The sequence below is a fragment of the Pelophylax lessonae genome (genome assembly GCF_965119305.1).
Source record: "Pelophylax lessonae genome assembly, chromosome: 11".
NCBI classification, from domain to species: Eukaryota; Metazoa; Chordata; class Amphibia; order Anura; family Ranidae; genus Pelophylax; species Pelophylax lessonae.
The window spans coordinates 138,537,299-138,552,233 of record NC_138778.1 but is presented as its reverse complement, the minus strand read 5'-3'; the positions used below and the strand labels follow the sequence as shown (position 1 = coordinate 138,552,233).

At 39.0% G+C, this 14,935-nt stretch overlaps 1 pseudogene across 1 annotated transcript; it reads right to left on the bottom strand.

Moving 5' to 3' along the window:
• Positions 1-12,418: 12,418 nt before the first annotated feature.
• Positions 12,419-14,144, bottom strand: LOC309567438 (zinc finger MYM-type protein 1-like; annotated as a pseudogene). Its single transcript has one exon. The product of its transcript is annotated as a zinc finger MYM-type protein 1-like (transcript).
• Positions 14,145-14,935: the final 791 nt, after the last annotated feature.

The following is a 14,935-nucleotide window of genomic DNA, read 5'->3' as shown; positions in this document are numbered from 1 at the left end:
ATGTGGCACATTATACTGTATTGTTTCTGCAATGTATAATAGTGACTGAATGGTAGTAGTGAAAAAAAATTGGTTCAATGTACCTGTCTGCACTTATTTCCACAGTCACCTCCTCAAATGGTTGCAGGACGGTGCAGACCTCTTTCACCAGCTCCCATTCCTCTTGACATAGAGCATCAACTGGTGGAGATGATGGCATCTTTTGTTTCAAGAATTCGTTTCAACATAAAAAAAGTTGAGTTCCACCTGGTGGCACACTCTTGTTTGGGCCTCAGTTCAGGCATCCCCATCTGGCACTGTGTGGACTTTAGCCTCTGTGTTGCAACTGTGCTTTTGTGGAAAAACTCCACAACAGCCTTCACCTTATCCACAGTTGGTTTGACCACCTTTAGGGCACCTCTAATCATGAGGTTTAGTGTATGCGCCAGACATGGGTGGTGGGTCCACTTCAGAATTTTTATGGCTTTGGTGATGTTTGCTGCATTGTCACTCACACAGCACACCACTTTGTCCTCTACTTGCCACTCTTACTAGCTTCTCTGCCAGGTTTTCTGCAGTGTGTCTGTCTGTGAACTCAAAGCAGTCCAAAAGGCAAGATGTCATCTTGTAATTTTCAATGAAATGGCAAGTGACAGCCGTGAAAGAGCAGGATGTTCTGGAGGTCCAGCAGTCAGTTGTCAGGCAAACTAATGGAGCTTCTTTCACCCTTTCTTGCCATAATGCCCGTTCTGTGTCATATAGTTTAGGTATTGTTGTTTGGGACAATGTTTTTCTACTGGGTAGAGTGTATGTGGGATTTAAAGTTTGGACAAAACTTTTAAAACCTCTGTCCTCCACAATGGAAAAGGATTGGAAATCAGTAGCTATCATTTTAGCCAGCTTTTCATCAATGCTGTGCTGTTTGGATGGGGTCATCACTTTGGGTATAAACTGGCTTATTTTGCTTTGAGCTGCAGTAGGAGAGGTTATACCTGCATGTGTGGGGAAGCCAGTAGATGCTGCTGCAGTTGCTGTTTTTTTGAAATGAGACACACCATGCTCTGTAGATTGTGTGCTAGCTTGCCCTCTCTCTTCTAACTGCACTGTAGGATGGACAGTTCTCATATGTCTATGCAGGTTTGTGGTGGAACCTGCTCTTAAAGTAATTTTCATCTTGCAGTGAACGCACTCTGTTTTGTTGTTTCCATTGTCTTTAAACTGGAGCCAGATGCTGCTTCTCTTTCGGGTGTCACTCATAGTTTTTCAAATGCGCCAACTTACACACTCTCCTCACCGCTATCTGACAGACCATGTCGTTATTAACGTTGTTACGACTCCTTAACTTGCAGTGGAGTGCCGCTTCACTTCACCCCCCTCTCTGTTTTTACATAATGGTATGATCCCATATCCTCACATCTGATTGGCCGCGATGCGATTGCTGACCAATCAAAACAAAGTTCTGCCTTGAGGTAAGCAGCGAAAGGGAAAAAAATGTGAGCTGGCTCTCACTCGATGCGAGCCGGCTCTTCTGATTCACTACAAAGCATCGGCTGTCAGAGCCGCATCTTTTGCGCATGACACATCACTAGTAAATGTGCACAACAGGGAATGTATTCAGCAAGTGGTTTTTTATTCACAAATTAGGGCCTGCATACCATTATATTAGATCCATTCCCCCTGCAGTCTGTGATGGAAATTCTATTTTCATCGATAAATTGAAGAAGAGTGTTTGTTAATTCCATACCAGTGTTATCCATACATTGGAATTAATTTAGTAAAACGCTCCACTGGACCACTAGGAAGTACATAGCGAAATATGATTGTCAGTTCATCAAAATGTGTTATGTCAGGGGTAGAGTCAACAGAAATTAAATATTTGGCTTTTTAAATTTTTACTATCTGCTGCAGCACTTGCTGACCAATCGGTTCAATAAATTCATCACATATCGTTGATGACAAGTATGATATGTGCCCTCTTCCCTTGTTGCCATGCTTTTGCATATGTTCAGCAAGAAATGGATCTTATTCAGCTAACAGCTCAAGACAGCCCAAATAATTCCCATTGTGTACGGATCCAATAATTTCATCACTTCCTCGAAAAAGGAAGACCTTGTGAGGAAAGTTGTTTTATAACGCTCAGGATACGGTGAAGTGTTTCATGCAAAATATTTTTTCTTACTTGTAAACTGTTTAACAAGGCCTTTGTCTATTCGTTGGCCAGACATTTTCCTCCTGATGAGGTTTTCATCTTTATTTTCAGTTCTTATTTACCCGTATACAAACTTTTATACATGACATAAAAAGAAAATTATAACATATTTAACAATATGACACATCACCCACAACTTTTCCCTCACAACTGTATTATTTATTCTTCCCTGCCATTCCCCTATTGAGGGGGGTTTAGGTCTTATCCAACTGGATGTAATTTCCTTTCTAGCTTGATAAAGGCATCTCATCCCTGCTATCCATTTGGGTTTTGGCCCCACATCCGGCCCCAGATGTCCCAGTATACACAGCAACGGGTCCATCTGCAAATTTAGCTCATATACCATATTTTTATTATCTAGTACCCCTTCCAAGTATCTATGTAACTTAGGGCACCTCCGTAACATATGCATCAGATCTCCAATTACAGCCCTAAATCTAGGGCAGGATGCGTCTGGCCGTCTCCCAAATTGGAATTGTCTTTTAGGTGTATAGAATACCCTATGAATAATATAGAATTGTGTAAGTCTTTGGGCTGCTGACAATAAATTTATCGAAGAAACCACTTCTTGCCATTTGGGCATCTGTTATTATACCCACATCCTCTTCCCATTTACCCCTACTAATAAGCTGAGAGTCATTTTCCAGTACTCTTAAAGAGGTTGTAAACCCATACAACTTTTTTTTTTTCTTGCAACCTGTAAGAGAAACACATAATGAGCTAGTATGCATCGCATACTAGCTCATTATGAAATACTTACCTTAGAACGAGCCCCCGCCGTGCCGTCTGCTTACCTCTATGACGGGCGACATGTCCAGTCGCCCGTCTTCCGGGAGCGCGGGAGCCGACAGTCACAGCACGGGGCTCTGAAGAAACGGCACCAGTGGCCGTTCCTTCAGAGCGCATGCGCCAGTGATGTCACTGGCTGCATGTAAGGTAATTATCTCCTAAACGGTACATGTTTAGGAGATATTTACAGTACCTATAGGTAAGCAGTAAAGTACTCAAAATTTCTACTTGAGTAAAAGTACAAGTGCTCGATCAAAAAGTTACTTAAGTAGAAGTGGAAGTGCTCGCAGAAAAAGTTACTTAAGTAGAAGTACTAAAGTATTCAACATTTTTTTTACTTAAGTATTGCAAGTAGTTTTTTCAAAAAATGTGCTACTTAAGTACTAAAAGTAAAAAGTACCAGTAGTTTTGAAAAAAAATTTCTACTCAAGTACTGAAAGTAGAAGTACAAGTACTGTATTATGTAGTTATTAAAGAAAGAAGTCAAAAAATTGAACATCATATTGTTTTTTATTATTTCAAATGATTTATTCAAATGATTAACCTGTGTTTGTTAGTAGTTTCTTGATGCACTTTAAGCACTGTAGCACCATTTATTTGTTAGTTTCATATTTTCTTTTTATTGGAAAGATTTGGTATAGCAGCTTTTATTATACACAGCCTTTATTTTTGTATGCGCTGATTTACAAATTACACTATACACATTTTTTTGAGCTTTATGCAACCTGCCATCTACTGTTCTGGCAGTGGTAATTTTTTTAAAAGTAACGAGTAACTATGCAGCACAAAAAAAAAAAAATATCAGAGTAGAAGTATCGAAATCAGCGAAAAAATGTAGTGAAGTAAAAGTAGAAGTAGGAGAAAAAAATTCTACTCTAGGAAAGTACAGATACCGCATTTCGGTACTTAAGTACAGTACTTAAGTAGTTCTACTTCGTTACTATACATCTCTGTAGGTAAGCCTTATTATAGGCTTACCTATAGGTAAAAGTGTCAGAGGAGGGTTTACTTCCTCTTTAAGTGGATATTTTTATATGTTTTCGAGATCATCCCTTTCAGTGAAATAGCCTCAGCCACCGTTTTTAACAGGGGAACTCCAATCCTCTCCAACTTTCTCTCTCTACATTGAATAGACAATGCATGTCTAAGTTGTAAGTAATGTTGGTAGAAGTTATTATTCACCAGTCCCAATTCTTCTTTCAAAACCTGGAATGTTTTCAGTTCCCCTGCACTATATAGGTGTATGAGTCTTACTATGCCCCTCTGTTTCCAGCTTTGGGAGAACTCCAACTCCATAAGCTCTGGAATTTTGTTATTATCCCATATAGGGGTGAATTCTGTGTGTCCAGAATACTGAAATAAGGATGATCGCTTCCTGGAATTCCCGGAAGGATCCGGTTCGTCCTGACGCCCTGTATAGGACAAAGGCGTTCAGCATAGCCAATTGGTAAAGGTAAACAGACACTTTTTTGTACCAGCGTCTGGCTTTACGGGCAACTAAATACGGCGCCAAAAGCTGGTCGTTAAGGTCCACCCCTCCCATATTAAGGTTATATTCGTGGACACAGAGGGGTTTTTCCATAACGCCGGTTGCCGTAGGAATTTGGATCGTCGTGTCTGCGTGAAGGGAGGACAGAACATAAACATCCCGTGTATCCCTCCACTTCACTGCAAGCAATTTGTCAGTTTTCAAGCTGGCTCTCGTCCCCCGACTAAGACGGGAATTTACAAGCCGTTGGGGGAAGCACCGGCGATTAGGTCGCACGGTGCCACATGCGCCAATTTGTAATTCAGAAAGATGACTAAATAGTGGCACGCTTGTGTAAAAGTTGTCCACGTACAAATGGTACCCCTTTCCGGATAAGGGTGACACCAAGTCCCAAACAATCTTGCCGCTGCTCCCTATGTAGTCTGGGCAGTTCGGGGGCTCCACACAGCTATCATTTCCCTCATAGACCCAGAAACTAACTGTATAACCTGTGGCCCTGTCACACAATTTATACAGCTTGACCCCGTACTTGGCACGCTTGCTGGGGAGGTACTGTTTCATAGCAAGGCGGCCAGTAAATTTAATCAGGGACTCGTCAACGCAGACAACTTGTTCGGGTGTAAACAATGCTGCAAACCGCTGATTGAAGTGGTCTATGAGGGGCCGAATTTTGTGGAGCCAATCATATTCAGGGTCTCCCCGAGGACAACCGATTTCATTGTCGCTGAAATGCATAAATCGCATAATTTGCTCATATCTCGCCCTGGACATGGAGGCAGAGTACATGCGCATATGGTGAACTGGGCTAGTGGACCAATATAGCCGCAATTCACTCTGTTTAGATATGCCCATGTGGAGGGAAAGGCCCAGAAAGATTTTCAAATCGGGAAAAATGACACTACTGTTAGAGAGAGAGAGGTCCAATAAAGCTGGGCATATAAGGTGTATATATATATTTTTTTGTTGGCATGTCATGTTGGTATGGCCAAAAATTATGATATTTTTATTTGTTTGTATACATTTTTTTCTACGTACCCATTTGACTGTGGAGGTACTTTGGTTCATGTCGTCTTTTTCACCACACATCCTACAAAGGCCATCCAAATCATATGTGCAAAATAAATGTATAAGGGGGAAAAAAGTGAATAAACACAAAAATTAATTATTATGTATTTTTTCGTTTCCCTATGCATTTATAAACAGCCCTTATAATTTAAATGTTATACATGTATGTTTTACTGATAGCAAATTTTGAGCTATTTACATGTATATTTTGAGTGTTGTGCAATCCATTATGCATCCTTGTCATTTTTGACAATGTCCCACTGCTGTGCGCTTGATGCCAATCACTGCCTATCAGTGGTGCCAATCAGTTCTGCCTTTCATTGTTCATCAGTACTGCATTTCAGTGCCTCCGTCAGTGCTAAATATTTGTGCATCCTCATCAGCGCCCATTACTTCCGCATCATCAGTCACCATGACTGCAGCCTATCAGTGCAGCCTCATCACTGCATATCAGTGAAGCACAAAAAATTACTTATGTTTTCAAACATTTTTCTTTTTCTTTAAATGTTTTGTCTTTAATTGTTTTTATGAAAATCAAAGAATAAAAGAAGTCGCATGACAGTGATGGTACGCGTAGGGTAGCTTACCACACCGGAATTGTTACCGGAGGACGAGCTGGTCATCCCTGCCTTGAATGCTGATGTAAGTCTTTTTAAATGTAAGTTTTTAGTGTTTTTGTGCTCAATAAAAATTTGAAACTTTAGTACACTATCGGAGCGTTCTCTCTCCTATACACCTGCCTGCAAGTGTTTTACCTGGACCATCCACTAGCACCAGAGCCAAGGAAGGATGCATTAGCCCCGGAGAGTCTCCCATGCTGCAGTATTGGACTATGCGCTTATTATATCCATAGACTGCTTTAAACACTGAAAACCACATTATGTAATTTAGCATTTGTACTACGTGGAGCCTGCTGGCTCACATTCCTGCGTTTATATTTTCTACACTGACGTCTTGCCTTTGTTTTTTAAGTTTTCGAACATTTACTGTATATATACATTTTTTTATTTTTTTCTACTTACTCTAGCCATAAATACTGGTTTCATATGCACTTCCTTTCTTATTAGTACGAGAAGTTTTATTTCATTATTCTTAATTGATCATCCAGTGATTTTATTAATTTGGCATCTCACTATGTTAATACTCGCGTCACATTTTTTACTTCAGGATAAACATGCACCTTTGATTATAATTTCTAATGTTTAAGTTAATTTTTCTTTGTATTTAAGTTGGTATGAACCAGAATTTTTCCTCTAATTAAGATAATTGTGCAGATTTGATTTATTTCTAATTTGATATTCAACAGAAATGTATTCTCTCGCCTGATATACCTATTGCAGCGAACTGAATTTTCGCATTCTGTAGACTCCGACCTAGGCTCTGTCACCAATTATCTAGAATAGCGCAACACTACTTTTCCTTAACACACTAAAAGACCCACGGGTGAAAAAAAAAAACACTAAAACAAAGGCCTAGGTATCTCCAAAAATGATAAAAATGCCATATGAGTGTTGCATGAACACACAATTGTTATTGAAATTGTGACTGCACTGAAATCTGAAAATTGCCCTGGGCAGGAAGGGGTAAAAGTGCCCTGTATTGAAGCAGTTAAGGCATCATTAAAAACAAAAAAAATATTTGTACCTAAATGCAGTTGTATTAGTTTTTAATTGAGATATGAACACTGCTGCATTAGCATGTTCTGAATTTAATAGCCAGACATTAGTATCAATCAATCTGCATGATTAAAAAATAATCTTTCTTATACTTTTTATTTTATTTTTGTTGGGATAAAATTTACTCTTCTCTGGTTAAGAGAAAGCACAGCACAGGACCCCTCCTATTTTTTTAAGCCCGTGGTGTGTGAACACACTCAAAGACTAACACCAGGTGCATAAAAAAGTGCACACACGCAAACGTGAGAAACACAAAAAATGCACAGGGTGTGCGAAATGGTCCTACCTCCGAAGAGGTTGGACCCTGACCTTGATCCCCCGGGGCGCAAGACTCCTGACAGAGACTGAGGCACTTCCAATGGTTTGCCTGGCCGAAACCAGGGGGACTGCCAAAACAGCCCACCCCAAGTACTAGGTGGGGCTCCCCCGAAGGGAGACCCCATGAGAGAGGGCGAACTAAGCCAGAAAGCCATATCCACCCCCTCCCAAGATGTTCAAGGCAGGCCCGAGGACCCACACCGTACTTGTCGTGCATGGAAAAGGAGTGACAGTGAAGTGACACACGCCAAAGAAAACACACACAAACAAAAAGGTGGGGGAAGGGAAGTGGAGAAGTGCTAAAGTGCCAATGTGAGATGCAAAGGCAGGCCTTTCGGCCGCAGTAAAAAATTCCTCTGGTCTAAGACAAAAGACCTGGCCCAAGAGGCAGGTGTGAAAAAAAGTTTGTATGGTGCAGTGACCAAGGTGCCGAAACACTCAAGACGAGCTACCCCTCACCAGTGAGAATTAAGGCACCCCTGGGCTGCCACCCCAGGGGCACGTACACCACGGGCTTTTTTCTGTCTCGGCCCCCTGCCAGACCCGGTGTAGCCCATCCCTACCAGGAGGCTTGGAACGTAGACAGCTTAGGGAGAGCTTGCCTTCAACTGGGGACAAGCCTTTTGCAAGGCCAGATTCAACCCAGGAGGAAACCCCCCCCCCCCACTGCCATCCCTATTCCTTACCAATTACATCCAGGAGAAATACTAACCGGTCTCAAGGGGCGATCGGCTTTCACGCTCCCTTCACACTGATAGGGGCAGATCCCATTGAAATCAGAAGGCAACGGACCCATCCGGCTTTCTCTGACAGTGCCTACTTCCCAGTCCCCCAGATTCTCCTGGAGCACCCTGGTTCATTTCAGCCCCTGCCGATACTAACCATCAAGGTCCATACCAACTGATAAGAACATATACTACACTTGATCTTAGCCAAAAGGCCGAGAAGGACTTCCCAAACTGCCGCTTGTAAAAACAATCAATCGGCTAATTTAGCTGTTATGGTTGCATTTACACACTCGGTGCATTACCCTCAAAATAAAAGCATACTTTACTTGCTGTGAGGGAACTGTTTGAGTGGGAGTGGCCTGGAGTGACAAGACACTCCCTTCAAGTGACAGGAGAAAAGACCTTTATATACAAATTATAATTCACACTAACAACTATTACATACCACTTTCTTGAAGAATAGTTTTGGCTATCGCAAAACTATTTTCATTAATGTAAGTAAACGAATTATCAAACGCTATCTTTTTTTGGGCTATGATCAGCCCTGCAAACTGAATTAAATAAAGTTGTTGATCATAATGGTTAAAAAATATTTATATACAATTGTAAGATAACAACAAATATACATTTTTACATTTTACTTTTTTTTTATATTTTCACAGTCTCATTGTTCCATTTAAACAGCATTACTTTTTATTCTATTATGAAATGTAGTACCTTACACACAAATACTCCACAAGACACACTGTCTTATTGGTTTGGGTGGAATCTTGTCTCACATGTAACTCTTGAAACATTGATATTATGTTTTCTGAAACAAACTCTAATATGATAAAAAAAAAAATGAATCACTTTTTCACAATAAAGACTAAGTTTACTCTTGCTAAACAAGTTAGCATATGGATGGGACATTACTAGAATATAGTTTGATATCAATCAAATGTATTTCTCCGCTTATTACCCTCAACACTACTTGTATAATCTTTAGTTGCGGCATGTCTTCAGAGAACTAAGGTAGCTTGAAAACTAGCTCATAAGAGTGGCAGACTATGCTCCATCCTTTATGCCCCTTTACTTCTTTCTAACACCCCATTACTAATTGTTATCCAATTGCAAACACTATGTCTGAATGAAGAGTGCGGAGCTATCAATCACCCAACTGTCTTCTATTCATAGATGCTCTGATAATGATTTGTAAGAATGTAGGAGTTGGTGACAAGCATAGTCCGGCATAGTCCGGCATTGTTGATGAGTACAGTGAAAGCTGAAATAGTTATAATAACCACAAAAGGGAGAAATAGTACGTAACAAAAGTAAAAATAAAGTTTTTAAAAGGTTTTCACATGCAGTGGGGCTTAGCATTTGGTGTATGGGTGAGGAGAAAGCTTATACTCACCTTATCCTTCTATCCACCTGAAACTAATGTTTGCCATTCCCCCTTCCCATGTTCCAACGGTGAGTTGTTCTTGTTTTATGGAGCCTGCTCCGTGCTTTATAATATTAGGATCAGTCCACAAATGAAGACTGCTGGATTGTGGTATTGCCAGACTGGTCTTGTTCTGGGAGGATCTGAGTTTGTTTGTGCACGTGAAAGGTGGGCACATCCCCACTGGTTCAGAAACCTTTTTTTCCTGGTTTTAGGCTACTTAGCTTTCTGCTTAGTTTTAGCTTTATTTTTAAAGTCAACTTTGTATTGAAATATTAATGACCTTTTTTTTTTTTTTTTTACTTACCTTGCCACATCACTGCAATGCTGCATATCCAGTTCCTTTTCACCCAAGGAGTTAAGGTAGAGAGACCTTTGTTCTCTTGGGTACATTACCTGTTAATAATTCCAAAAAAAAAAGTCATTTTTTTTTTTCTCTTCCCGATGTCCATTTCTAAAGTAAATGTCAGCCATCCCCATGTGGGCACATATACGATTCTGTTGGTAGTCACATCTGTCTTCACTGAACTTTACATTTGTTAATTTAAAAAAAAAAAAGGAGAATAATGTCAAATATTAAAGGAGAAGTATGTGTACATTTTTTGGGCTATACATTTCCTGGGTGTGACAGTAGTGAACTTAGTTTTGCTGCCCTGGGCCAATAAGTCAACAGACATCAGCTTTTCCATGTTCCATGTTCTGTATAGTAAATGTTGGATCTGGGCTTAGTAACACTTTAAGCATGAACTTGCAGTGCTAATTTCAACAATCTATTTGAAAATTAACATTTATTGTGTTTGTTATGCTCATTATTATAACCGAAAAACACAAACTACAACAATAAGTGTAAATTAAAGAAAAAGTAAAGTGCATCATATTAAAATAGATTTTTCTTTAGGATGCACTTATAACGAGCACTCACAATTAGTGTCCAGTGATGATTTTGATTTACTGAGCCGATCAACATGCTGAATTCGGAAATATCCTGGAATTACATAAATTGCAATTAGTCAACACATATTGTGATTTTCTAACAAGTTACTAAATCTAAACTTAAAGGTGTTATATTGGAGAATATGAATTATTTATTTATTTATTGTTACCCGAAATGGTTTGTATGCTTCTCCTTCCCACATTTTGGTCATTCTAAATGTATCAATAATTTAAATTTTTTCTTTGGTTTTTTTCCTCTGTGCGCCTGTCCAGTATAGTCAGATAGGCATTTATTATCTGAAATACAACATTGGTACTCAATATTAATTTAAACAGTAGATTAAATTAGAACACTTGCCAATATGTTAATCGAAGTTATGAGAATAAAGTGCAAATATGGAGCTTCATCCTGCAAAATAATTCTTATTATCACAGTTAAAGTGTTCTTAAACCCACAGTATCAAAAGTAAAGCATGCGTGTTATATGCACCATGGAATAGAAGTGGTCATCCTGTAAAAAGGCTGTCTGATCCTGTCTTCTCTGATTCTCCTTTGCTTCCACAGTCACCAATCTATCTGCTGTTAGCATTAGGTCCCTTTGCACATGCTTAGTTCAGTGTGTATTGTTTTTTTTTTTTTGGGAGGGTACATGTGGTCAGCACAGGGCCAATTGGCACTGTCCAAACAAAGTTAGGGTTCACACAGCCTGATAGGACAGTCAGAGGAGATTAAAAACTTCTCCTACAAGCTTAAACCAGACACTGATCAAAATCACAAAACTGCGAAATAATGCAGATGGTGAAAAGGTATTTTGCAGTTTCCATTTACTAAAATGCATGTCCATGTTATGTTTACTGTGTGAGACAAAATATAGTGAATACTGGCTCCTGGATTTAGTAACGCCTTTAACATTTTTAAACAATTGTTCAAGTTTATACAATACCTCACTTTCAAGCTCCATTCCTGGCTGCAGTCTCTGGATGTCGTCATCAAAAATTTTATATGGTCCAATTTTTGACCGGAGTATGTGTCCAATGTTGTTTTTCCAAGCTTTTTCTATATCTGAAGGATTTTACAAATTTATTGGCTGTGTTATCAATCAATAAATATTGTCACTAATAAATAGAATATTTACATATATATTATGTAATTACCTTCAATTAGGTTCCTATCTGCTGGTAATATTGTGATTGTACTCTCTACATTAATATGTTTTTGAGAGTTTGTTAGTGTCGTCTCCATCTTTTCTTCGGTTGCCTTTTGGGTACCTTTTGTTTTTTCTTTAAGTTTTTTAACATGTTCAATATGCACCATAGGCGTGCGCAGCCTATTGCACAAACTCACGCCGCGCGTGTGTATATATATATATATATATATATATATATATATATATATATATATATATATATACATACATACATACATACACACACACACACACACACACACACACACACACACACACACACACACAAATATACTCTTGCTTGCATGCGCACATACATAAACAGATCTGCAGTAATATAAATATCAATACAAACAAAATGAAAAACTGTATTAAAACTTTTTTTTTTAATTAAATAAGCATTTAGCAATGTAAACAAACATTTTAAAATGTTAAACGTAAACATATTTAAATAAGCTGTTGTAACTGTAACAAATCAAATTAAACATTTATACACAAAGTGCATGGTACATGGAAATTTTTGCAACAAAAACTAAATCAAAATGTTCCTTCAACAAAATTGGCATCAGTCAGGTTGTCAGGACCCCTAGAGACTATTATGGTTTCCTCATCTGTTTGCTCTAAAGAAGACGTCTCACAGAAGGTGTTATGGACTTAAATTCTTCAATGACCTCGTTATAAGTAGCTGACCAAGCCAATTCTTGCTCAATGTATAAGATCATGAGTGCATCAAGGCGTTCTTGGGACATTGTACTCCTCAGTTTGGTTTTTATATGTCAGTTTTGAAAAGGCTCTTTCACATGAACAGCTTGTCACAGGTAACACTGTAAAGCACTGAACACACTTATAAAAAGCATCAAATGTGTTGGATCTATCTGATTCTTTAAACCAATCAAGCCACTCTTTGATGGTATTTGTGGTGCAACCTTTCGGAGTAGGTCCATCATACTCCCTTAGCAGTGTGGCTTCTGCTTCCAATTCATCCACTGACACCTTAAATTTGTTGGCAAGAATTTCTATTTAGCAATCTCCAAGCTTAGCAGTTACAATATCACACGACTCCTGTTCAAATCGCTGGTCAATACCAGTTATCAATGAATCCAGTAGTGGGTAAAATGAAGTTATCCTCTCCTGCTCCTCTTTTGTTTGATAATGATACTGAGACTGTGCTACCTCATCAATAAGGACAGATGTTTTTCTCATGCTAACTGGTGAAATGGCAATGTTAATTTCGGCACACTTTTTTTCACAGTCATGGAAAATAGACTGAAAATAATCTGGGTCACTTCTCATGGAAACCAAGGCGTTGCACAGGCTTCTCACCACTGCCATTGCAGTAAGCAAGTTGAGTTTTGATGCTTGCAGAGTCTTGCTAACTTTTACCACCATTTGGAGAATAGGGTGCATCATGTGCAGAGCAAAGATAAATTTGAACAAACTTAATTCACAAATAAGGCCCCTTGCTTTTATTTTAGCATCAGCTAAGCGACTTGATTCAATGATCTCATTTAAAGCCTGTAAAATTACTGAAAAGCTTTCTTTTACTGCAGCCACTGCTTCTGCTCTGCATGCCCACCTTGTGTTTGATAGTGACTTTAGAGTTTTCAACTGAGTTCCTACTTATTGAGAAATCTTCTCCATTACAGCATGTCTCACAGGACTTCCCTCCATGAAGGCATAAAGAGTCTGGATAATGCCAAAGAAGTCAAATACTGTTCTGTTTTGCCTACTTGAGGTGCATGCATCAACAAGGACAAGATTTAAACAATGTGCATAGCAGTGTACATAGAGTATCTCACAGTTTTTTTCTTTACATTTCATCTGAACACCTGCAGTGCATCCAGACATAGTAGATGCTCCATCAAAACACACAGAGATCACAGATGACCAGTCGGTTTTAATAATTTCAAGAACATTACTGATTTGGTCAAAAATTGACTGAGCATCAACTTTTAAGAGCCTTTGAATTGAAACAAAATGCTCAACTGGACTTTGCTGTTTGTTATTAAAGTATCGCACTACAACAGACATTTGTTCATGGTGTCCACAGTCAGCAGTATCATCTGCAATTATTGAGATCATTTTTCCATTTATTGCAGACACAATTTTTTGTTGCACGATGTTATGTAAGGCCATAATTAAATCATTCTGGGTGCGGTTACTCAGATATGTAGCATTTCGAGGGGAGTCTTGAAAATGTCTTTGCATGACAGGATCATATTTTTTTAGTAGATTGACAATATTTAGAAACAAACCTCTCTCATGGCTATCGTTTTTTTCATTGTGACCTCTAAATGGTCTACCACCTGTTGCCAAACACCGAACAATGTCAATCAGTCGCTTCATAAGATCTCTGTTCTGACACCTTTCCTCTTCTTTTTTGATAGATAAGCCTTCTTGTTCTCATCTAGTAACACATCAATAGATTTTCCTTCACTAAAGCTTGACCATGCAGAAGTGCTGACCAGATGTAATTTTGTTAGTTGGTGAGTTTTAAAACATTTGTTAGCCCTGTGCCAGTTTCTGAATCCCTTTTCAATAAAGGCTGGATCAGCGTGACCTTTTTGTGTTGCATCATTAGAAGGAAAGCAACGGCAGTAGAAACAAAATGCTGCATCCTTTGCTTGACTGTATTCGAGCCACCTGTATTTTACATACCAATCACTCTGAAAATTTATTTGCGTACTACCTATTTTAGTTCTAGGAAACAAGCTACGTTTTGGGTGATAAGGGCCTCTAGCTAATCGACTCTGGCATTCAAATCTGTTCTTGGGAATGCTACAGACTGGATCATCAGCTGCTATGTTTGACTGCTTTGTTGAACATAAACTCTCACTTGAAAGACCTGGACTAAAAGTTGTAGTATCTTCTGTTTGGTCATGACCTGCTGCTTGGAACTCACTGGAACTACACATTGGTTCTGGTTCATCAGTTTCTATGTCTGACGGCTTTGAATATAAAGTGCTCTGTTCTCAACTAAAAAAAATAACATCCTCCGCTTCATCAAGACTAGACGCTTGTAATACACTGCTACACACTGGGTCATAAATTGGTACATCTTCTGAGAGTAACCTGCACTGATCGGAACCAACAGAAATAATATCTTCTTCTGTACTTTTATCAGCACCATACTCAGG